At 43.7% G+C, this 26,906-nt stretch overlaps 1 long non-coding RNA gene and 1 pseudogene across 2 annotated transcripts; both read left to right on the forward strand.

Moving 5' to 3' along the window:
• The first annotated feature begins 5,254 nt into the window (after positions 1-5,254).
• LOC139567113 (zinc finger protein 180-like) lies at positions 5,255-15,194 on the forward strand (annotated as a pseudogene).
• A 2,470-nt stretch (positions 15,195-17,664) lies between these two features.
• On the forward strand, positions 17,665-19,439 carry LOC139567122 (uncharacterized). 2 transcript variants are annotated; one of them, XR_011673231.1, is made up of 2 exons: positions 17,665-17,979; positions 18,729-19,439. It is a non-coding gene; the product is annotated as an uncharacterized lncRNA (long non-coding RNA). The 2 variants fall into 2 exon arrangements; XR_011673230.1 differs by lacking the exon at positions 17,665-17,979 and adding an exon at positions 18,080-18,462.
• The last annotated feature ends 7,467 nt before the right edge of the window (positions 19,440-26,906 follow it).

Here is a 26,906-nt window from a genome sequence, read left to right on the forward strand (position 1 = left end):
ACTTAAAATGCTGAAAACAGGTTCCTAGTGGAATTTTTTTTATATATTTTTTTACCTATATTTAACTAGGCAAGTCAGTTAAGAACAAATTCTTATTTTCAATGACGGCCTAGGAACAGTGGGTTAACTGCCTGTTCAGGGGCAGAACGACAGATTTGTACCTTGTCAGCTCGGGGATTTGAACTTGCAACCTTTCGGTTACTAGTCCAACGCTCTAACCACTAGGCTACCCTGCCGCCCCATGACAACATCATGGCAGCTTGTTAAAGAAGAGATGGAGGGAGAGAGAGAGAGAGAGAGGTAACCATATGCTGAAAACAGGTCCCTAGTGGAATGACAACAACATGGCAGCTTGTTAAAGAAGAGATGGAGGGAGAGAGAGAGAGAGAGAGGTAACCATATGCTGAAAACAGGTCCCTAGTGGAATGCCAACAACATGGCTGCTTGCTAAAGAAGAGATGGAGAGAGAGAGAGGTAACCATATACATTACACATGAACCTTAAGAAATCCTGAATGTATTGAAATATCTGGGCTCGCAGGGGATGTGTTAGTTCATAACCCATAATTTATAGCTGTTAATTCATAACCCATCATTTATACCTGTTAGTTCATAACCCATCATTTATACCTGTTAGTTCATAACCCATCATTTATACCTGTTAGTTCATAACCCATAATTTATACCTGTTAGTTCATAACCCATCATTTAAACCTGTTAATTCATAGCCCATAATTTATACCTGTTAGTTCATAACCTATCATTTATACCTTTTGCTTGAATTAAACCCCAGGTAGAGTAGCTGCTGCCTTGACAGGAACTAATGGAGAACCATAATAAGCCCCAGGAAGAGTAGCTGCTTCCTTGGCAGGAACTAATGGGGATCCATAATAAACCCCAGGAAGAGTAGCTGCTGCCTTGGCAGGAACTAATGGGGATCCATAATAAACCCCAGGAAGAGTAGCTGCTGCCTTGGCAGGAACGGTTTCCTTCCGTTGGTGAAGGAGAGGACCAAAATGCAGCACGGCTAGTGTTCAACATGTTTAACAAACAAAGAGATGATAACGTGAACACTATACAAAATACAAAAACAATAAATGTGAAAACCGAGACAGTCCTATCTGGTGCAGAACACAAAGACAGAAGACAACCACCCACAAACCCCAACACAAAACAAGCCACCTAAATATGATTCCCAATCAGAGACAACACAAAACACCTGCCTCTGATTGAGAACCATATTAGGCCAAACATAGAAACAGACAAACTAGACACACAACATAGAATGCCCACCCAGCTCACGTCCTGACCAACACTAAAACAAGTAAAACACACAAGAACTATGGTCAGAACGTGACAGTACCCCCCTCCTGAGGTGCGGACTCCGAACGCACCACCTAAAACTCTAAGGGAGGGTCTGGGTGGGCATCTGTCCGCGGTGGCGGCTGCGGCGCTGGACAAGGATCCCACTCCACCATTGTCTTTGTCCCCCTCCTTAGCATCCTTTGAGTGGCGACCCTCGCCGCCGACCTTGGCCTAGGAACCTTCACAAAGGTCCCCACTAGACTGAGGAAACTCCTCCGGACTGAGGGACAGCTCATGACAGAGAGGTAGCTTAAGACAGAGAGGTAGCTTAAGACAGAGAGGTAGCTTAAGACAGAAGGGCAGCTCCGGACTGAAGGGCAGCTCCGGACTAATGGCAGCTCCGGACTGGAGGGCAGCTCATGACTGGAGGGCAGCTCATGACTGGAAGGCAGCTCATGACTGGCGGGCAGCTCATGACTGGAAGGCAGCTCATGACTGGCGGGCAGCTCATGACTGGCGGGCAGCTCATGACTGGAAGGCAGCTCATGACTGGCGGGCAGCTCATGACTGGCGGTCGACTCTGGTCGCTCCTGACTGGCGGGCGGCTCCGGCAGCTCCTGACTGGCGGGCGGCTCTGGCAGCTCCTGACTGGCGGGCGGCTCTATCAGCTCTTGACTGGCGGGCGGCTCTGGCAGCTCCTGACTGGCGGGTGGCTCTGGCAGCTCCTGACTGGTGTGCGGCTCTGGCGGCTCCTGACAGGCAGCTCAGATGGCGCTGGGCAGACGGCCGACTCTGACCTGCTGAGGCGCACAGTAGGCCTGGTGCGTGGTGCCGGAACTGGTGGTACCGGACTGGAGACACGCATCACTAGGCTAGTGCGGGGAGCAGGAACAGGGCACACTGGATTCTCAAAGCGCACTATAGGCCTGGTGCGTGGTGCCGGAACTGGTGGTACCGGGCTGTAGCCACGCACCTCAAGGCTAGTGCGGGGAGAAACAACAGTGCGTACAGGGCTCTGGATACGCACAATAGGCTTGGTGCGTGGTGCCGAAACTGGTGGTACCGGGCTGGAGACACGCACCACAGGGAGAGTGCGTGGAGGAGGAACAGAGTTCTGGAGACGCACAGGAAGCCTGGTGCGTGGTGTTGGCACTGGTGGTACTGGACTGGAGCGAGGAGGTGGCACCGGATATACCGGACCGTGAAGGCGTACTGGCTCCCTTGAGCACTGAGCCTGTCCAACCTTACCTGGTTGAATGCTCCCCGTAGCCCGACCAGTGCGGGGAGGTGGAATAACCCGCACTGGGCTGTGCTGGCGAACCGGGGACACCATGCGTAAGGCTGGTGCCATGTACACCGGCCCAAGGAGACGCACTGGAGACCAGATGCGTTGAGCCGGCTTCATGGCACCTGGCTCAATGCTCAATCTAGCCCGGCGGATACGTGGAGCTGGGATGTACCGCACCGGGCTATGCACCCGTACAGGAGACACCGTGCGCTCTTCCGCATAACACGGTGTCTGCCCGTACTCTCGCTCTCCACGGTAAGCACAGGAAGTGGGCGCAGATCTCCTACCTGACTTCACCACACTCCCCTTTAACCCCCCCCCCCCAAGAAATTGTTGGGGTCTCCTCTCGGGCTTCCTGGCCAGCCGTGTTCCCTCATAACACCGGTTCCCCTTCGCAGCTGCTTCCGCTCTCCTAGCTGCCTCCACCTGTTCCCATCGAAGGTGATCCCTACCAGCCAGGATCTCCTCCAACACGTCTTCCCAAGTCCATTCCTCCTGGTACCGCTGCTGCTGCCGCTGCTTCCCATTACCACGCTGCTTGGTCCGAGATTGGTGGGTGGTTCTGTAACGGTTTTCTTCCGTTGGTGAAGGAGAGGACCAAAATGCAGCGCGGCTAGTGTTCAACATGTTTAATAAACAAAGAGATGATAACGTGAACACTATACAAAATACAAAAACAATAAATGTGAAAACCGAGACAGTCCTATCTGGTGCAGAACACAAAGACAAAAGACAACCACCCACAAACCCCAACACAAAACATTCCACCTAAATATGATTCCCAATCAGAGACAACACAAAACACCTGCCTGTGATTGAGAACCATATTAGGCCAAACATAGAAAGAGACAAACTAAACACACAACATAGAATGCCCACCCAGCTCACGTCCTGACCAACACTAAAACAAGTAAAATACACAAGAACTATGGTCAGAACGTGACATTGGCAGGAATTAATGGGGATCCACAAGAAATACAGATACTTGTATCAATATATTTGTGTCTATTTACTCTCGGATTCTAAAATGCTAATTAGCATCAAAGTAGACGACATGCAAGACTACAAATCCCTGCATGCTCCTGCATGTCATCTCTAGCCGACACCATTCACAGAACAGTTCACAGAATTGTCCATTGAAATACATTTTGCCAATTTAATCATTGCTACATAAAGGCCTGATTGGTGGAGTGCTGCAGAGATGGTTGTCCTTCTGGAAGGTTCTCCCATCTCCGCAGAGGAAATCTGGAGCTCTGTCAGAGTGAACATCGGGTTCTGGTGACCTCCCTGAACAAGGCCCTTCTCCCCCGATTTCTCAGTTTGGCCGGGTGGCCAGCTCTAGGAAGAGTCTTGGTGGTTCCAAACTTCTTCCATTTAAGAATGATGGAGGCCACTGTGTTCTTGGGGACCTTCAATGCTGAAGACATTGTTTGGTACCTTTCCCCAGATCTGTGCCTAGACACAATCCTGTCTCAGAGCTTTATGGACAATTCCTTTGACCTCATGGCTTGGTTTTTGCTCTGACATGCACTGTAAACTGTGGGACTTTATATAGACAGCCTTTCCAAATCATGTCTAATCAATTGAATTTACCACAAGTGGACTCCAATCAAGTTGTATAAACATCTCAAGGATGAGCTCAATTTTGAGTCTCATAGCAAAGGGTCTGAATACTTAAATACATTTGCAAAAATGTCAAAAAAACTATTTTTGGTTTGTCATTATGGGCTATTGTGTGATTGATGAGGGGGAGAAATTATTACATTTTTGAAATAAGGTTGTAACGTAACAACATGTGGAAAAGGTGAAGGGGTCTGAATACTTAACGAACGCACTGTATACCACTGGCAGAGTATTCTACCGCTGGCAGTTTTGTACACAGTCACGTGATATAGAAAAGTCCAATCTTAGGAGAATACATGGGAGGCACTATACTGTGTGTCTTCAGGTGTCTATCTGGTAAAGACCACTGATACAGGTGCCCATCCACCCTCTGGTGGGATGGATCATGTCTACAGAGAAACCTAGATTCAAATATTTAGATGTGTGTGTATTGGGTATATGTTGTGAAACTGTTAGATATTACTTGTTAGATATTACTGCACTGTCGGAGCTAGAAATACAAGCATTTTACTACACCCGCAATAACATCTGCTAAACATGTGTATGTGACCAATAAAATGTGATTTGATTTTGATTTGAAATAAATGTCCTATTTATCAAAGGTGCTTTTGGCTGGGGTCAAAATGACTCAAAAGGATTTTACTTTGTTAGAAGTCCATATTGATACAGAAACACTAAACCATGATTTAGATTTAATAAGAACCAGTTGATTGACAAAGTCATGAAAAATTGGAAGAATTGAATAAACCACATTTTGGCTATGATCAAAGATATGCCTCTGGGGTCAAAATGATCCATGTTAGAAGTTTGGTTCAATGCAAATATGTAGTGGGTGTAAAGTTTGTTTTAAATTCTCACTCATTAAAAACGAATCAATCAACACATGTTTATCTTTGAACGACTTAATATAATATTAATATTTTTATGAAATAAATGAAAAATAAACTTTTGGTTCCTCAACTGCGTTGCCCACTCCGGTCAGCAGATGGCGATGTGCGTCTTTTAGGTTCAGGCGATGCTGCCAGTGTGACGTATAATCTAATGGACGGGACGCTCCTTCAACAACAACAGCTAGTCAGACACCTCGGTAGCTTTCTAGCAAACATAGCTACAACATTCACTCTCTTTACACGGTTTTGGTGTATATTAGTCGCTGTGTATTAAACACATTTTTGTCGTATGTACTTGTTGGCCCATTCAATTATATATTTACGTTGTTTGTCAGCTAGCTGGTTTGCTAAGTTAGCTTTGAACTAGGCTAGTCGCTAATGCTAGCTAGCTAACATCCCCGACCATGAGTTCACTAAGCTACTCTGCTCCTGCTAAAGAAGAGGTCTGCTGGACGGAGAAAGAAGCTCTGGTGAAAGAGGAGGAGGAAGAGAAGGATGTTACAATACAAAAACAAGTAGAGGGTGAGTCTGTTACCGTGAAAGAAGAAGAGAAAGACGTTACAGTGAAAGAAGAGGCAGATGCGTTCAGAGTGAAAGAGGAGGAAGATGTTACAGTAAAAGAAGAGGAAGAGAAAGAGGCGGATTCCGTTTTTGGAGTGAAAGAGGAGGAGGGGGAGATGACTGTCACATTGGAGGAAGAAGAGGAGGTTGGAGATCCGTTTAACCCCAGTAAGTACCGTCTCTGCAGTCGTTGAACCAATATGCAGTAAAGGGGTTCTACACTTTAATGTTGTTCTGTAGGAATGGCTGAAGCTACACTGTAACGTGTAGAACATCAAGAGTGGACCATCACCAAAACTTTAACAATTGATCAAATGCATCCAATGACAATGCCTGAAATACTGTGGTCCTCAATATCTTCTATTGGTTTAGTCCAATATGTGGTCTTAAAAGGGCAATCAGCAGTTGTTACATCCATTTTGGGACGTATACTTTAATGATATGTACCCATCTGATTCTTGAAGAAATCACTTATAAATGCCTCATGAGCTTAGTTCAACTGTCGTACCCCATCACAACCCAAAATATACAATATTTTTTACTCCAATGTTTGTCAGTAAATATAAACAAACACTGTATATCCTCAAAACATGGTTCAAACTATCATGTTGACATCATGGATTGTTGCATTTCTCCAGCCCCATCCCTCAACTTTTTACTGAAATGGGCAGGGAGTACGCTTTGTTATTATTTCTACTGCTGATTGCTGCCCCCGTTACTCCTCAAGGTCCATGTTATTTTCAGAGGTAGACTGGCTCTGGCAGCTAAAATAGTCAAATATTCCATCTAAATGTGAATCGATTCTCAATTGCGATACATTTCTAGATACATAAATCGCTGTACTTTCATATCACATCAAAATAATTTCACACAATACTTTCATATCACATCAAAATAAGTAACCAGTCGCGACGCCCCAAACAGTAAACCAAATTAGTTTCTCGTAATTTCACCTTCCTTTAGGCTTCTTTTTCTTCTTTGGACTTTATATGGCGGTTGGAAAACAACTTTAAGGTGCATTACCACCATCAACTGGACTGGAGTGTGGACCTCATTTCATCTTTCAATCACCTACGTGGGTATATACCAAGACAGTCATGAAGAGGGCACAACAAAACCTTTTCCCCCTCGGGAGACTGAAAAGATTTGGCATGGGTCCCCAGATCCTCAAAAGGTAATACAGCTGCACCACCGAGAGCATCCTGACCGGTTGCATCACCGCCTGGTATGGCAACTGCTCGGCATTTGACCGTAAGGCGCTACAGAGGGTAGTGCGAATAGCACAGTACATCATTGTGGCCGAGCTTCCTGCCACCCAGGACCTATATAATAGGCGTGTCAGAGGAAAGCCCACAAAATTGTCAGAGACTACAGTCACCCAAGTTTTAAACTGTTTCTCTGCTACCGCACGGTAAGCGGTACCGGAGCGCCAGGTATAGGACCAAAAGCCTCCTCAACAGCTTCTACCCCCAAACCATACGACTGCTGAACAATTCATAAAATCACCACTAAACAATTTACATTGACCCCCCCCACCCCCCTCCCTTTTGTGCACTGCTGCTACTCGCTGGTTGTTTGTTACCTATGCATAGTCACTACGCCCCCACCTTCATGTACAGATTACCTCAACGAGCCTGTACCCCCGCACACTGACTCGGTACCGGTGCCACCTGTATATAGCCTCCACACTGACTCGGTACCGGTGCCCCCTGTATATAGCCTCCACACTGACTCGGTACCGGTGCCCCCTGTATATAGCCTCCACACTGACTCGGTACCGGTGCCCCCTGTGTATAGCCTCCACACTGACTCGGTACCGGTGCCCCCTGTGTATAGCCTCCACACTGACTCGGTACCGGTGCCCCCTGTGTATAGCCTCCACACTGACTCGGTACCGGTGCCCCCTGTGTATAGCCTCCACACTGACTCGGTACCGGTGCCCCCTGTATATAGCCTCCACACTGACTCAGTACTGGTGCCCCCTGTATATAGCCTCCACACTGACTCGGTACCGGTGCCCCCTGTATATAGCCTCCACACTGACTTGGTACCGGTGCCCCCTGTATATAGCCTCCACACTGACTCGGTACCGGTGTCCCCTGTATATAGCCTCCACACTGACTCGGTACCGGTGCCCCCTGTATATAGCCTCCATACTGACTCGATACCGGTGCCCCCTGTATATAGCCTCCACACTGACTCAGTACCGGTGCCCCCTGTATACAGCCTCCATACTGACTCGATACCGGTGCCCCCTGTATATAGCCTCCACACTGACTCGGTACCGGTGCCCCCTGTATATAGCCTCCACACTGACTCGGTACCGGTGCCCCCTGTATATAGCCTCCACACTGACTCGGTACCGGTGCCCCCTGTATATAGCCTCCACACTGACTCGGTACCGGTGCCCCCTGTATATAGCCTCCACATTGACTCGGTACCGGTGCCCCCTGTATATAGCCTCGTTATTGTTATTCTCATTGTGTTACTTTTTATTATTACTTTTTATTTTAGTCTATTTGGTAAACGTTTTCTTCTTCTTCAACTGCACTGTTGGTTAAGGGTTTGTAATTAAAGCATTTCACGGTAAAGTCTAAGTTGGTGTAATGACAGATTTGTAAAAAACGGTTTGTCATAAAACACTATATATATTTTTTTTTAAATGTTGCTGACACCCTTCCCCAGAGGTGTCTCATTATTGTGATTCATTGCTGATTCCTACCTGTAGCTCACTATGAGGTGTCTAGTGATACAGGTTAAGGGCCCTGTTGGAGATTGGTGGTTGGTAGCGGAGTAGAGGGAACAAGCAGGGTTGGACAGGGCCATGTTATTATCCCACACACAGTCTCTGTGGTTCATATGAACCCCATTCCTGGGAATTAGATTTGATTACAAATCACCCCTGTCTGTTACCACAGAAGGGTTCCGTTTGTCCCATTCCCAGCTAGGTTACGAGGCGCTTTGTCACCAGTACCTATGACTGGTTGATAGGGGAAACCTCCATGTTTATTATAGAAAAAGTATTTAGGGGAAAACTATTTAGTAAACTGACATAAAATAACAAACCTGTTTGAAAAATTAAAACTATTCCAAAACTATCTTTGACTCAAACTAAAATAGCCTAAAATAATATTATATTAAATAATAATATTATGTTCAGTTTGAATAATTTATATCTTGACTTTGGGCAAAAATAGAATTGGGTTTTAAATATTTTTGTGGTTTTAAAGCATCTGAACCTGGTGGCTGGTAAATGCTGCCATGGGATGGCAATGTTTAAAATAGACCTAGCTTGTGTATCACTATCACCTGCTATCATCAGAAATAGTTTAAGAAATGAGAATATTGGAAACTCCTTTCGATTTGTATTAATAGCTTAAAGAAAAGAACATTGGCATAAATTACCCTCCGTGAACAAGAAGCACAACAATACAAATATTTTCAGAGATAATTAACTTGTTCTCTGTAATATCGTATAGCTTTGCAATCGTGACATTACGTACTTTCAAGGAAAATAGGCATGTTTCTCGACTCATACCCTGACTTTAAAAAGGGATTTCGTGAGAATTAGCCTAGGAACTGTGTGTCACAGCATGACAATGTGAACGCGATTGGTCGACAGTCTCTTGGACGGGCGTTATATACGCTTTGACATTTTCTGGAATAGTTTTTATTTGAAAACGTTTTTGTTAACTTGCCTGCCTATAGAATTTGGAATGCACTCTACTGTTCATCTCTGAAACTCACTGAGATAATTCCTTTGATCCAGCAGTAGCAATACAGGGATATAACATCTACAGAAAAGAAAGGAATGCTTATGGGGGAGGTGTTGCTGTATACAGTGCATTCGGGAAAGTATTCAGACCCCTTGACTTTTTCCACTTTTTGTTACTTTAAAGCCTTATTCTAAAATTGATAAAATATTTTTTTCCCTCTTTCATTTAGCTAATTTATTTGGCACACCTGCATTTGGGGAGTTTTTACCCATCCTTCTCTGCAGATCCTCTCTAGCTCTGTCAAGTTGGATGGGGAACATCACTGCACAGCTATTTTCAGGTCTCTCCAGAGATGTTAGATCGGGCTCAAGTCCGGGCTCTGGCTATGTCACTCAAGGACATTCAGAAACTTCTACCGAAGCCACTCCTGCGTTGTCTTGGCTGTTTGCTTAAGGTCGTTGTCCTATTGGATGCTGAACCTTTGCCCCAGTCTGAGGTCCTGAGCACTCTGGAGCAGGTCTTTCATCAAGGATCTCTCTGCACTTTGCTCCATTAATATTTCCCTCCATCCTGACTAGTCTGAGCAGCTTACCGATTGCTGCAGCTGTACACAGCCCATCTGTAAATAGCCCATCCAACTGCCTACCTCCCCATGTTTTTATTTACTTTTTTTGCTCTTTTGCACACCAGTATTTCTACTTGCACATCATCATCTGCACATCTATCACTCCAGTGTTCATTTGTTAAATTGTAATTACTTCGCTACTATTGCCTATTGATTGCCTTACCTCCGTACTCCATTTGCACACACTGTATATAGATTTTTCTATTGTGTTATTGACTGTACGTTTGTTTATCCCATGTGTAACTCGGTGGTGTTGTTTCTGTCGCACTGCTTTGCTTTATCTTGGCCAGGTTGCAGTTGTAAATGAGAACTTGTTCTCAACTGGCCTACCTGGTTAAATAAAGCTGAAATAAAAATGAATAAATAATAATAATCGTAACTTGATTGACAACACCCAAATGGATACTGTCATTAACGCGGTTCTTCAATAATTACACATCATTCTTAATACTGTAGCTGTTTAGTTAGTCACATGTTCAACTATCATCAGCTGATCCAGGAAATCATTTTCTGAATGCCAGTCAAATGACAAACATCACGACATGCAACAAACATCATGACTTGGGTATATTTGATGTTAGGTGAAGTTATGGGTCCAGTTCCATGATTGTACAACACACAGAGATACTTAACTCATGATGTGTAGAGAACTGTTCCTTGATGGATAGACGTTATGGGTTCTACAGTAGATCTATGTTGTTGTTAGGTGAAGTTATGGGTCCTACAGTAGGTCTATGTTGTTGTTAGGTGAAGTTATGGGTCCTACAGTAGGTCTATGTTGTTAGGTGAAGTTATGGGTCCTACAGTAGGTCTATGTTGTTGTTATGGGTCCTAGAGTAGGTCTGTTATTGTTATGGGTCCTACAGTAGGTCTATGTTGTTGTTATGGGTCCTACAGTAGGTTTAGGTTGTTGTTAGGTGAAGTTATGGGTCCTACGGTAGGTCTATGTTATTGTTATGTGTCCTACAATAGGTCTATGTTATTGTTATGGGTCCTACAGTAGGTCTATGTTGTTGCTATGGGTCCTACAGTAGGTCTATGTTGTTGTTATGGGTCCTACAGTAGGTCTATGTTGTTGTTATGGGTCCTGGAGTAGGTCTATGTTGTTGTTATGGGTCCTACAGTAGGTTTATGTTATTGTTATGGGTCCTACAGTAGGTCTATGTTGTTGTTATGGGTCCTACAGTAGGTCTATGTTGTTGTTAGGTGAAGTTATGGGCCAATTTGGCAAACCGTGTACAAACCCTCATTGTCAGGCTGATGGAAAAGCTAGACAAAGAGCATTTTACTGGTTGAAGTGTTTTTTAAATACAAAGCGGTTGATTTGCGATGATGACACAAACATTATATTAAGCAGGACATTCAAACGAGCCTTACAATTATAATCCAAAGTAGTGTGAAATGCACTCATAAGCAACCTGGAAATGGAGGTTACTCCCCTGAGTTTTCCCCCATTCACATTCAGAATACATTGTGAAAACTAAAATCTTTCCTCACCCTTTTTGCTCCAGGCAGATATACTACGTCCATAACTAGTGGTTTCCTCATTACCAGATATACTACATCCATAACTAGTGGTTTCCTCATTACCAAATATACTACGTCCATAACTAGTGGTTTCCTCATTAGCAGGGAGGAGTTTCTACAACCAAATTGTTTTGTGCATCACCCTCGTGCCGCAATTTTAGCAAACACAGAAAGGGGCCTATATTGGAGACCAAAAGTCGTCTGGCACACTGCTTAGAGTTTCAACAACATGAATAACTTATTTCTAGCCTACAATCTTAGATGTTACTACTAATGTGAAAACAAGACAAAATATGACTATTGTTGCTCATTTTAAGACAATTGTCAAATAATCATTACATTCATTACAGACGTCAATTGTTGTACAACATCATGGCTACGCTGTTGGCATCACCTTTTACAGTGGATTTCTGCTGATGTGGGCCTTTAACTATCTGTCTGACTTTGTTGTTCACACAGGAGAGAGACGTGACTATCGTGGATCCTCTGGGGAGCCTCAACAAACTCATGATGCTGACGAGGCAGAGAAGAGTCTCTCCACATTAGAACACCTCAAGAAACACCAGCAGAGACCCACAGGGAAGAAATCTCACTGCTGCTCTGACTGTGGGAAGAGATTCACCTCATCATCAGGCATTAAAATTCATCAGAGAATCCACACAGGAGAGAAACCTTTTAGCTATACTCAATGTGGGAAGAGTTTTACTCAGTCAACCAGCCTGATATCACACCAGAGAATACACACAGGAGAAAAACCCTATAGCTGTGCTCAATGTGGGAAGAGTTTTGCTCGCTCAACCAACCTGATATCACACCATAGAACCCACACAGGAGAGAAATCTTATAGCTGTGATGAATGTGGGAAGAGTTTTGTTACATCTAGCAGTCTGACTAAACACCGGAGAACACACACAGGAGAAAAACCGTATAGCTGTGCTCAATGTGGGAAGAGTTTTACTACTTCTAGCTATCTAACTATACACCAGAGAACACACACAGGAGAGAAACCTTTTAGCTGTACTCAATGTGGGAAGAGTTTTAATACCTCTAGCAATCTAACTGTACACCAGAGAACACACACAGGAGAGAAACCGTATAGCTGTGCTCAATGTGGGAAGAGTTTTACTCGGTCAACCAGCCTGATATCACACCGTAGAACACACACAGGAGAGAAACCTTTTAGCTGTACTCAATGTGGGAAGAGTTTTAATACGTCTAGCTATCTAACTATACACCAGAGAACACACACAGGTGAGAAATCTTATAGCTGTAGTCAATGTGGGAAGAGTTTTACTCAGTCAACCAGCCTGATGTCACACCAGAGAAAACACACACAGGAGAGAATCCTAATAGCTGTGCTAAATGCTGGAAGAGTTTTACTACGTCTAGCAAGCGGACTACACACCATATAACACATACAGGAGAGAAATCCCAGCTGTGATCAGTGTGACCAGAGATAATCTGATAAAATACCTCTGATCAAAAATCAGAAAATACATACATGAAGGAGTTGTTTCATGATATCAATGAATTAATGTCACAATGTAGAATGTTTAAACATTGTAGTAGGAGTATTTTAATAATGTCACAATGTCGATCCGTAATCGTTTGCCCCCTGTTCTATTGATTTCATCATGATATGGATATTAGCCTCAGGGGAAAATACTGGCTCTGAATTGAAAGAGTTACTATTACTGAGATTTAACAAAAAGTGACTAATTAAAGAAGAGTTGTGTTACACTTACCACGTTGGTGACCCACTTGAATCAAAATACAACACTTCTAAATGTAGCGAGCTGTTTTCTACAAATTGTCCTCTAACCAGTGATGTACACATTATTCCCAGATTCCGTGTGGGTTTTGAGCTGTTAGTTTTAACAGGACGTGCAACCTCATCTCCCTCTCATCACAATTGATTTCAACATGATATCAATGAGTGATGACAAATAAGTGTTGGGTTCCTTTGTTTAGCGACCCCTAAATAGCTGACTGTCTTCTGCAGGTTGTCCTCTAATCAGTGAGGTAACAAATATCTCCCATTTCCATTTATTTTTTTAGTTGTGTTAATTTCAACAGTAAGTACAACCTGATTTCCCCCTTAATTGATATCAGTGATATATTGCTACTTGTCAAAACAACAGCGTTTCTGGTGCTTGTGCAGTTTATAAGCTGCTTGTTTAAAAAATACAAGTAATATGATTATTGTGGCAGATGTTTGTGTCTATAGCACATTTTATGTTTAGGTTTTCAATTTATCCCAAACTGTTTCTGCACATTGGTTATTGATTTAGACACGTTAAAACTGTGTTTTGACATTGGGCTATCCCACCTAGCAAAATGTAATTGAAAAGACGTTGAAAATAAGACTATGCAATCAAATATTTCATGTAACATTTAGAAATTATAATTATTTATGCAACCAACTGATCATTTTTGGGGTACAATTATATTGACATTGTTACTCTGTTTTGAGAATACCAGGGTTAATTCTCACATGTGCCAACCCAAATGTACTAGAGCATGACATTGGGGACTGGGCCCCGATCCAACAACATGCCTATCTAGTGAACCCTGAAAAGAGAAAAAAGCTCCACAGTGAGGTGGAAAGTTACTACGGATATTGCAGGAGTTTCCTCTTGAAATCAGACATGTCTGTGGTAAGGACAACTTGGTTGCTGATTGTCTCAAGGGTGGGCAGTCAAAAAGATTTGTGTTTTGCGTTTAGCCAGTGCGTTACCATAGATCCCAATTGATTTCGACTGCATGTTTTTCTGTATTGGAGATTAGTTATGTTTGGGCTCGTTCCAAGGGGACGAGAGTTCTAGAAGCTAGTTAGTTTTAGGAAGACGAGAGTTCTAGAAGCTAGTGAGTTTTAGGAAGACGAGAGTTCTAGAAGCTAGTGAGTTTTAGGGAGACGAGAGTTCTAGAAGCTAGTGAGTTTTAGGGTTACATGAGTTCAAGAAGCTAGTGAGTTTTAGGGAGACGAGAGTTCTAGAAGCTAGTGAGTTTTAGGGAGACGAGAGTTCTAGAAGCTAGTGAGTTTTAGGGTTACATGAGTTCTAGAAGCTAGTGAGTTTTAGGGAGACGAGAGTTCTAGAAGCTAGTGAGTTTTCGGATTCTATAGAAAGAAAAATGAGAAAAAAATAATACTATTGTTTATTATTATTTAGAAATGTGTGTTTCTTGTTTTAATTGTTGACAGCCAGTAGACACCATGTTTATATTGGTGAAGGTGAAGCATTGTAGTTGATTATAATGTGAAATGGAAGTTGTTTTCTGTTGGTGGTGAGCAAACTTGCCCAACTAAAATATAGGATTATTTGTCTTTGTTTGCCTCTTCTTGGGCAGATTTAGTGGGTCTCATGGTGGGTGTCTTTTAGGTCCCAGTTGTTGTTACTAGTCAACTTTCAGTGGACACCCCCATAGTGTCTTTCAGAGCCCCTCCTAAAAAACAAGCTTATATTTTGGGTTGGATATTGCATCCAATTAATATTTTAATCAATGGAATTTCCTTAATGTTCATTAGTCTTTCAGTTGTTAGTCTTCTGTTTGTTGTGTACTAAATATTTCTGTTTATTTTAATTGTATTTTCCTGTGAAGCCATTGTGTTGCATCCATGTCTGAAATGTGCTGTAAGAATAAAGCTTGATTTGAGTTTGAGTTTATTTTTACAGGGACAGTTCACATTAATCAACGTTTCAGTAAAAGTGACGGTTTTAGCCAGCTGGCTAATTTTCAACCGCAGTTTATTAATTTGATTTCAACAAATGAACCCAATGAGGTCGTCTTAGTATGAAAAACAGTATATCTTCCACTATGTCAAAATAGTGTTGGTATGTACGTTTAGTATCACTTTTCAACCAACCCAGTGCAGTTGTTGAAAATGAAACCTTTTGAAATCAACAATATGTCAAAGGATTCAACTACTGAAAACTGAAACAAACAAATGGATCAATCCCATTTTTCCAGCCTGCTGAAGGCGTGGTGGAGTGGTAAACACCACCCCCGACTCTACCAGGGGCTTGAGGTGGTCTCCCACAGCTCTGCTTATGTCATGTTCTGTGGCCTTGCTGTTCCATTTCTTGACTGCCCCTGCAACACAGAAACACATTTAGTCATATTATATAAAACACTCAAAGTAATGGAAATGGAGCATCTATGGCCTCAGTTACACCTGGCACCTTAATGTGACTTCTGTCATCTGATCACTCCAAGTTGCATTAGGTCTGGATGCACAAAAGTTACAATGTGCTTGCATTAAGGTAGGGGTTAAGGTTAGGGTTTAGGGTAGGGTTGTCTCAAGGATCGCAGATAACATTGACCATTGTGCATTCTGTCTCTTTAAAAATTAGGTGTAAAAGAAACAGACAAGAGTCGTAATTTAAAAAAATAGCATCTAATTATGCCACTCTGTATGTGTGGTTGTTAGAGAAGAATGTGATTGTCAGCCCTAACAATCCATTCTAGCACCTCATCAGGCTCTGAAAAAGTCTTCATTGATGACGTGTTCCTTCTATTCCAGGGGACAGCAGAGGAACTTCATCGATTCCACTCCTTCATCAATACAAGCAGTGAACATCTGAATTTTCACCCTCACCTTTGATGCACATGAAACAAGTTACCCGATGGTTGGATGATACTTTTCTCCTCAATCATCTTAAATACTATACTTAAAAACCTCCATTGATAACACAGTGGAAAGGTCAAATAATTTATTATCTAAACATTAAAGTGCTGGGAGACAAATAACATGGTGCAGTTTGAGCCCATGTGGTGGAGAATGATGCAGGAGCTGGAGGTGTGTTCTAGTGGGTCTGGGCAGGTGTGATGTAGTTAATGGAGATGGAGGTGTGTTCCAGTGGGTCTGGGCAGGTGAGATGGAGGTGTGTTCTAGTGTGTCTGGGCAGGTGTGATGTAGTTAATGGAGATGGGGGTGTGTTCTAGTGGGTCTGAGCAGGTGTGATGTAGTTAATGGAGAAGTGATGTAGTTAATGGAGATGGAGGTGTGTTCTAGTGGGTCTGTGCAGGTGTGATGTAGTTAAGGGAGATGGAGGTGTGTTCTAGTGGGTCTGGGCAGGTGTGATGTAGTTAATGTTTGTATGATGTTGTCCTTTGTATGTTTTGTGTTGTTTATAAAAAGATAAAATAAAATATTTTTCCCAATGCAAAGTTACACCTCACTGTTCTATTTTTGGAGTTATTACATTAAACCAATCAGAATTCAGAAGAATGCCAAAGTCAGGTGTGAAGTAATATGGAGGACCAGCCTATTCCCTATGATGAAAACTACAATAGAAATAACTTCAAATGTATAACTTTAAATTAAACCAATCATTTGCACTCATGACTTGAGTGATTAAAGTAAACCAACGTTTTGGAAATACATAACACCATCTAACCAAATATCAAAGAATGTTAGCTATATGCAGTTATCTTAGCCAGCCAGCTAACATTAGCTATATGCAGTTATCTTAGCCAGCCAGCCAACATTAGCTATATGCAGTTATCCAAGCCAGCCAGCTAACGTTAGCTATATGCAGTTAGCCAGCCAGCTAACGTTAGCTATATGCAGTTATCTACGCCAGCTAGCTAACGTTAGCTATATGCAGTGATCTACGCCAGCTAGCTAACGTTAGCTATATGCAGTTATCTACGCCAGCCAGCTAACATTAGCTATATGTAGTTATCTTAGCCAGCCAGCTAACATTAGCTATATGCAGTTATCTTAGCCAGCCAGCTAACGTTAGCTATTTGGCCAACTAGCTATTAGCCTAACCAGCGTAGCCAACCAGCACGGTTATGGTCAGTGAGACCAACTACCGGAGACCAGTCAGAACCCAACTAACAGTAAACCAAGGTGGAAAAAGTTACAAAACTCCCGTAGTCTAATTCACAGAAAACATGCTGAAAAGTAGTGATGGGGAAATAAAGCTTCCTGAAGCATTGATGCTTTCGAGCCAATTGTGTCAAAAATAGGTTCATTACTCAAGGATTTGAGCGACACAGAATTTAGAACAGCCACATGTTTATAGATGAAGTCACACGCCGTATCAGCGTAGCCATTATGTCATTTACTAAACCACTGGCCGTGTTCGAGAGCATCAAGTCCATGCTGCGTTGTGGGTAAATGGTGACTGGCTGACTGATTTATAAATAATAATGAGTTGTTATTTATGATGCAAGGTGATTTGCAGCTCAATCAGTCAGCAGCCACCTGTACTGTCGGCTGCAATGTCGAACAAGCCCAATACCAAACCAATCAGGTTGTTGTTCAACGAAATTAAGCTTCAGACGTCATTGATCACGTCCTGCTGATAAAGTGATACAGGCATCAGCACACTGCTTTGAAGTTTACTGCTTAGTGATTTCGACGCATGCCTCGTAGCTCCGGTATCAAACGTAACATCCCCATCGAAAAGTTGACAAAACAAAAAGGAGCAAGCAGGTATGATTTTCTCTTTCGTTTTGAGCCCACGGCAAGTAGACACCATAGCCTACTATGCTAACGAGTTCCCACTAGATAATACAACCACACAGTATATGAAAGCATGAGGTTTGGCTAATGATTTCTAGCATACAAACTCGGTAGTACAGAGTAGATCCGCCATATGACGTTGAGAAATAGTGCATTGTGGGTAGTTTAGAAGATGTTAAGAAATCTGTAATAAAGCAAAAACATAACTGTTTGTACATATAACTAAGTTACTAAGTATTTAACCACACTGTGTTGTTACACTGGTGAGTAAAAACTCATGCTTCCTACACTTTAACTTGTCTGAAAATGTGAATTTAATTTTACTTAACTGCGTTACCCACTCCAGTCAGCAGACGGCGGTCTGGGAATTTAAGGTAATGCTGCTAGTGTGACGTCTAATCTAGTGGACGGAACGCTTCTTTCAACAGCAGCAACAGTTTGTCAGCCACCTCGGTAGGTTGCTAGCCAAAATAGCCGAACCAATAAAAGCTCTTTAGACGCTTTCGTGTTTATTAGCCACTGTGTTTTAAATCCACTTCTGTCGTGTAACTTAGTTAGTTATCCGTTTTAATTTCATATTTACGGTTGTTGTTATTAGTCAGCTAGCGGGCTGGTTAAGTTAGCATTAGCATAGCTAGCGGGCTGGTTAAGTTATCATTAGCATAGCTAGCTAACATCTCCGACCATGAGCTCACTAAGCTACTCTCCTCCTGTTACAGAAGAGGAGGTCTGCTGGACAGAGAAAGAGGGACTGTGGCTGAACGTTGTCGTGAAAGAGGAAGAAGAGGATGTCACAATACAAAGAAGAGGAAGACGCGTTCAGAGTGAAAGAGGAGGATGATATTACTGTAAAAGAAGAGGATGCAGTTCTTAGCCAGCCAGCTAACGTTAGCTATATGCAGTTATCTTAGCCGGCCAGCTAACGTTAGCTATATGCAGTTATCTTAGCCAGCCAGTTAACGTTAGCTATATGCAGTTATTTTAGCCAGCCAGCAACATTACAAGCAGTGAACATCTGAAATTCACCCTCACCTTTGATGCGCATGAAACAAGTTATCTGGACATTTTTATTAAGAGGAAGGGGGGTGGCTTTAGCACAGACCTATACAGGAAGCCGACGGACAGGGATTCCCTGTTACGCGGAGGCAGCTTCCACCCTACACCCCTAAAAAACAATTGTAATACTTGAGTAAAGAAAACATTTAAAATGTAAATTTGTAATTTTAATTTTGTAAATTTAAAACAAAAACATAACTGTTTGCACTTATTGGACTCAATTACTTGTGTAATTTTCTTCCCTATATCTGTCTGTTTCCTAGCTCTGTTCCCTGCTTCGGAATTGTTTGTCATATGTCCTTGTTTATCTGTGTGCCTACACTGTTCCTGTCATGTTCTTTGTCTGTTCCAGAATAAATGTTTGACTCCCCATACCTGCTTCTCCTGTCCTGCGTCGGTTCTTACAATTCTGCAGAGCAACCAGATGTGCAGAGAGAGAGAGGTTCAGAGCCCAGTACAGGGAAAATAAAGGGACAGCGAAAGCACTGAAAATCCATTTTTATTATTTTCCCGTCCTCAGTCCAAGGATTTTGACTTATTTTTTCACTACCACCCAAAACAATCCCCTCAGAGTCATTCCCAATGTATTCCACTCCAAAGATGGCACAAACAGAAAATGGCTGACCTACATTGAAGTAACTCACTCCTTGTTCTGCTCAGTATGTCTTGCATTCGCAAAACCTTCAGCCAGTGATAGTGCATTTGTCAAAGGAGGCCTGGAAACATGTCCATCAGAGAGTACAGGAACATGAGAGAAGCAAGACCCATAGAGGAAGTGCAGAAGCCTTTTTCCTCAGAGCCAGCAAAGCAGACATCCGTACCCTTCTGAGTGATAAGCAAATGTCAGTTCAACGAGACCAGGTCAGAAAGAGGAGGCAGGTCATGGAACGTGTGATTGATGTATTTAAAGTTATTGGTAAATGTGGGCTTAGCTACAGAGGACACAGACACGAAGCTGCATATAACTTGGGAAACATGGCCGTCAATCATGACATGTTTCTTGAGCTTATATTGTTGCTAAGCAAATATGTCTGCCTACAAGAGCATGTTGGTGGAGCATTGAGAAGAGCAAGAAGCAGATGGGAAGTAAAGGAAGAGGGTCCTTGGTAACTATGACATCCAAAACAACAGCAAATAAAGTCATTGAAGTCATCAGAATGTTGATTCAGCAGACAATTGCTGTTGGAAGTGAGAAAGGCAGGGATGTTCTCAATACAAATGGACACAACACAGGATTTAACATCCAAAGACCAGTGTGCAGTAGTTCTGCGATATGTCACTGATGTTGTCCACCAGAGACTCATTGAGGTCATTGACTGAATCATCGATTGGACAGTACTTTGTGGACCTGGTGAAACAGACCCTTGAGAAGATGGACATAGATATCAAACAGTGTGTTGGTAATGCAACAGACAGAGCAGCTAATATGCAGGGACAATACAGGGGCTTCTCTGCATCGCTCACAGGAGAGTCTCCTAACCAAGTACACATATGGTGTTACTCACATGTCCCCAACCTTGTGCTAACTGACACCACTGGGGTTGTTGTGGCAAGTGAATCCCTTTTCTCACTACTGAATGACATTGCAGTGTTCGTTCGAGATTCCAACAAGTGCATGAATCTATGGGACGAAACCAGTGAGGACAATATATGACACATATGTATGAGGGCACAAGGTGAGAACCAGATGCAGACACAGGAGGCAGATGGATGGACACTTGGATGTTTATTGATCCAAAAAGGGAGTAGGCAAGAGAATGGTCGTGGACAGGGAAAAGGTCAATACCAGATCAGAGTCCAGGAGGTACAGAGTGGCAGGCAGGCTCGAGGTGAAGGCAGGAAGAATGGTCAGGCAGGCGGGTAAAGAGTCCAGAATACAGGCAAGGGTCAGAACCTGAAGGACTATAAAAAAGAGAATAGAGAAGGCATGGGCACGGGAATAACCACGCTGGTTGATTTGGACATACAAGATGAACTGGCACAGAGAGACAGGAAACACAGGGATAAATACACCTGTTTTCAGCATATGGTTACCTCTCTCTCTCCCCCTCCATCTCTTCTTTAACAAGCAGCCATGTTGTTGTCATTCCACGAGGGACCTGTTTTCATCATTGTAAGTCTCCAGTCACTAACCGGTGCACTGGAATTATCCCTCTACAACCTTTACACACGTACTGTACTGTAATTATCCCTTTACACACGTACTGTACTGGAATTATCCCTCTACACATGTACTGCACTGGAATTATCCCTCTACACATGTACTGTACTCTAATTATCCCTTTACACCCTTTACACACGTACTGTACTGTAATTATCCCTTTACACACGTACTGTACTGGAATTATCCCTCTACACATGTACTGCACTGGAATTATCCCTCTACACATGTACTGTACTCTAGTTATCCCTTTACACCCTTTACACACGTACTGTACTGGAATTATCCCCTTACACATGTACTGTACTGGAATTATCCCTCTACACATGTACTGTACTGGAATTATCCCTCTACACGTGTACTGTACTGGAAATATCCCCCTACACATGTACTGCACTGGAATTATCCAATTGGCTGGCAGAAACTTGCTGTTTTTTTATTGGGCCATCAACGCTGGCTCAGTGATTTTTGTGATTGGTTACATTTCAGTCACATGTGCATAGGGGAGAGGTGGTGTCTGATGTCTGCAGGTCAATGCAACTGAGAAATATGATCCTTGTAATTATTCTATGTGAATATCAGCAGTGGGAATGATTGTGAAATATTTGGTTCATTTCATGAGAGCAACATGATAATTAATGATTTCTGAACAACCATTTTTTATTTAATGTCTATTAAGAGTATCTTATCAACTTTATTTCACTTGGTGATGTTTCATTATAACATGACAATACATGACATCTAAGTAGCTGAATATGATTATGGACTAACAGTCTAACAGTTTGAAGGACACAATTCATGTTATTCTGGTTAAACAGAGAGAGACTAGTTGATTATGGAGTGGGGATTTTTTTTACAATTAGGAAATAATATGTCATGTTTTACTCGTACCTCAGCCAGCATTGTGAATGGTTCGGAAATAATATGTCATGTTTTACTTGTACCTCAGCCAGCATTGTGAATGGTGTCTGAGGCGGATACAGACCAGGGCAGTAAATCTAATACTTAGGTGTTTTTAGTCATGCATGAAAGGTCTGTGTTGGTTCTGTGGTTATAAGTTACATCTCTGGCCATGCTGGCAGGGTCTGAATCAAACCCAATGTCCAGTGGGATTGATCCGTTTGATCCATTTGTTTGTTTCAGTTTTCAGCAGTTGAATCCTTTGACATATTGTTGATTTCAAAATTTGTCATTTTCAACAAATGCACTGGGTTGGTTGAAAAGTGATATTAAAAGTACATACCATGCACTATATTGACATAGTGGAAGAATTTTTATATATAAAAGTTTTTATTACGTTCCTACAAAACAAAAGCATCAATATTACAAACAAACTCAAATATAGGCATTTTTAAATTCAAAACGAAACAAAAACCCAATAACAAAAACTCAGGGGAGCATCTTCCCTCCCCTTCATGCCTACAAACTACATCTCTAAAGCCCTACCTTCCCCTATCTCCCGTCCCTAATCTATCCCCTTAAATCATCCAAATTAACCCCAGCCCTAAACCTCCCTTCCACCTCTCCAGGGCAGCATGCTGCCCCCACTTCCTCTCCTCCCTCCCCCTCAAATTTCCTTCCACCCTCCTCACTATCCCCTCCACCCCCCAATCTCTCCCTGTCTTTACCATGTCCTACCTGGCTTCCCACAGTCCCCATTTAAAGAGGCTTATGAGAAGTCAGAGCAGAAACCTGTCCCTGACCGTCCCACTCGCTCTCCACCCTAGCCCAAGTTAAAACAAAATTCCCTTTCACCCACCTAACAACAGCCGTGCCCATACTACTCCGGCAAAGGCACAGTCCCAGAAGGTGTCTCCTCCCCGCCACAAGATGGTCTTGAACAGGTGGGGGATCGCGCCAAGCTATGCCTGTACATGATGAAACGTACCGGCAAGCACTTGTGGAGGCTCAACCAATTCAGGTCCTTGAGCTTGTTGTCCATACCTTACCTTAACTAAATCCCACCACTCTAACACCCCCTCACACATGGACCGGAGGCCTTCAATCCCACGAAACAAACCAGTAAAGGCTTCAATGAAAGCTCATCCAGCACATCCCGATCTAATTTCCAGTACCCCCTACCGAAGAGGCAGACTGGTGACCTCACCTGCAGGAGCACCCCGTCGTGATCCGAAAATAAAACATGCAACAGCTGCCTAGACAACTGACCCAAGGACCTAGACATAAAAATATAGTCAAGCCTCCGCGCAACCCCCGGGAGTTGCACCAAGTGGAACCAGCCATTGTCGGAGTAGTGTGCAGGCCTCCATCAACCAGACCATGGCAAGCCATTAGCCCGGTGATGGCGCCTGCACTGTCATCCCCCCTACCCCTAAACCTATATTAAAATCCCCCCTATTACCACTTGCCTATTTGTGGCGCCAGACAGTCCACCATCTCCATCCTGTCTGCCGCCACCTGTGGCCCGTACACCCCCACTAATCTATATCTGCAATCCCTTAAGGTGACATCCACCCCCAAAACCCTCCCCTGCATAACCACAAATGAACCCTCAACCTTTACCCACACAAAATCCCTACACCCGATGAGTGCAACCCACCTATTCCCCAAACCGACTCCCCTTTCCCACTCCCTCCTAAATCTGTTAACATCCCCTCCATCCCTCAGGTGAACCACCTTTAAAAAACAAAAGTCAAAACCCACACCCTCTAAATAACAAAAACCCGCCCTCTTAACAAAATCCCTTAAACGCTTACATTTAAACTAACAAAAGTTACCCAACCATCACCCAACTACTAACCCCCCCCCCCCCCCCCCCAAAAAAAAACAGGAGTCTCACTCGATGCTCCCCTGCTCCATCTCCAGGGATGCCGTCTCTCTCCCCGACGTCCACCCGTCTTCCTCCATCTCACCAACCCAGGATGCAGGAAGGGTGTTTGGCTCCCGAGTGCCCTGCATTCTGGGTTGACCACCAAACTCCTCCACTTCCCCAGCCCCGTATCTGGTTGGGTAGAGAGTAGGGAAGCCCGTGTCCCCAAACAGGAACTGCGACCCCCCCCTCAGTTGGCCAGCCCTGAGCCGTGCTTGGTGTATCAAGCTCCACCAGGAGTTGAGGGGCTGGGGAAGCCAGCGAGGACACAGTTTCTCCCGCCCCCATCACTCGCTTGGCCCCCCGTCCCTCTCGATGTCTGTCAAGAGCCCCTTCCTCTTCCCTCTCTTCTTTGGCGATAACAGGGAGACACCACCCTCCCTCCCCTCAAGCTCCTCCACCATTCCCCCCATCTCTTCCACGAGGGCGCTCCACATTCTGCTGTCCCCCCACTACCCCTCCTCCTCCACTGGTCCTGCCACCACCTCTCCCTCCACTCCCTTGCTTCCTTCCACCTCTTTTCCCTCCTCTCCTCCCGGTTCTGCTGCTCCCTTGCCTTCTCTGTCCCCCTCTCCTCCTGCCGCTCTTTGCTCCTCCTCCTTCCGTGAGGCCGTCCCCTCTGGGCCTGTGCTCTGTTCTTGGTCTGGGCCTCCCCTTCTTCCCCCTTCCCCCGCTCCTCCCCTAGCCCTAGACATGTGTGACCTCTGACGAGCCGGGCATTCCTGCCACAGGTGTGCTGACGAGCCACACTTGTGGCACGCCTTGAGCGCGTTCCAGTCCTTCGCCTCGTGCTCCCCAGATCCACAAAATCCGCACTTTCTTGTGCTGCACGAGGCTAGGATGTGGCCGTAGGCCATACAACGCCTGCAAAACGGGGGCTGACGTGCATAAAACAATGTCCCCCTGTCAGCCCCCAGGGAGAATATAGCTGGAGGATGAAGGTAGCCGCCCAGTCCCTTTGGGTCCTCCCTGAGGAGGGCCTGGAAGTCTCTCCTCCCATTCCAAAAACCCAGGGAGTCCTTGAGGTGCCTTTCTGAGGAGATGTCATCCATGTATCTCCCCAGAAAGGCCCTCACCTCCTCGTCCTTGACATATGGGTTATAAATGTTCACAGTTACAATCCTGAAATTGTTTTTTGCCAAGCTGGTTACCTCGTAGTGGCACATCGGCCTCGCACCTCCCACTTCTCTCACCTTTTTCAGGATCTTGTCGTTTTTTTCTTCTGTGTGTAAAGCCACATCATAAGTTCCCTCCAACGGGTAACCTAGGAGGCAAAACACATCCTTCCCTGTCAGTTTAAGTATCCACATTAAGATAGTCCTTCCAAAAGTTTCACATCCGAATGGCTCCATCTCCTTGTCCTTCCACGCAAAGCGAACCGTATTCGCCAGCCCGATCCCAGGGACCGACCTATTTGAAGAATTTTGCACCATCTCCACTCCCGCTCTCTTCCATAAAAGGACAAACTGAAAAGAAAAGCAACAACGGCTGAGAATCGTTACCCCAAAAAAACTTTACTGCCCTCCGGCCTTCGACTTTCAGCTAAGAGGTTACGGTACCTCAGTACCCAACTTGAACTTAGCCACACAGGAGGGAAGCCTAACCAGTGTGACAAGAGATACTCTCATTCAAGTGGTCTGATTAAACATCAGAAAATACATGCAGGAGATCCCCGAAGTGTAGAATGACCTCCAACAGCAGACCTGGGTAGTAGAACACAGAGTGTGGAATGATCTCCAACACCAGACCTGGGTAGTAGAACACAGAGTGTGGAATGATCTCCAACACCAGACCTATATACATCAAGTCACATTTTATTTGTCACATACACTTGTTTAGCAGATGTTATTGCAGGTGTAGCGAAATGCTTGTGTTTCTAGCTCCAACAGTCCAATAATATCTAACACGTAATATACACAATCTAAAGGAATGGATTTAAGAATATATAAATATTTGGACGAGTGATGTCAGAGCGGCATAGACTGATACAGTAGAATAGAATACAGTATATACATATGAGATGAGTAATACACAGACTAAGATACAGTAGAATAGGATAGAATACAGTACATGCCAGAGGTGGGACCAAGTCATTGTTTTACAAGTCACAAGTAAGTCTCAAGTCTTAGCACTCAAGTCCCAAGTCAAGACAAGCTATGGGGCGCAATCGTTTGTGTACAAGCCTACATCGCCCAACCTTAACACACAAACACACCCTCTCTGTGTGTAGTTACAGTAGGCTAACGTATGTCAATGGTTTTAGGAACAGCAGTAACATCAGGCAGGATTTAAAATGTATATAGCTGTCGGCTATATTAGTCACGACTTACCGTTCTTTGTGCAGCTTCAAATGTCGAACAAAGTTGGAAGTTGTTGCGCCTCCGTCTGTAATTTTCTTCCCAGGTGTTTTGCAAGTTGCAATCCGTTTTTTGTTGATACAGCGTAGTCTTTATATCCGAAAATAACAATTACTTAATTACATGTGGCCGTAGGTAAAACGTTTGATGGTAAAACGTTTGAGTTAATTACATCAAGCTTCCCAATGGTAAAACGTTTGATTTAATTACATCAAGCGTCCCAATGGTAAAATGTTTGATTTAATTACGTCAAGCGTCCCAATGGTAAAACGTTTGATTTAATTATATCAAGTGTTCCAATGGTAAAACGTTTGATTTAATTACATCAAGTGTTCCAATGGTAAAACGTTTGATTTAATTACATCAAGTGTTCCAATGGTAAAACGTTTGAGTTAATTTTGTCCTGACACAGTCACTTTGCCTGCTGTTTATTGCCACGTTGGGATGCAACCTTTTTTCAATATCCTTTTTGATCATTTTACCCCCTTTTTTT

The sequence above is a fragment of the Salvelinus alpinus genome, unplaced genomic scaffold (assembly GCF_045679555.1).
Source record: "Salvelinus alpinus unplaced genomic scaffold, SLU_Salpinus.1 scaffold_44, whole genome shotgun sequence".
Classification (NCBI taxonomy): Eukaryota; Metazoa; Chordata; class Actinopteri; order Salmoniformes; family Salmonidae; genus Salvelinus; species Salvelinus alpinus.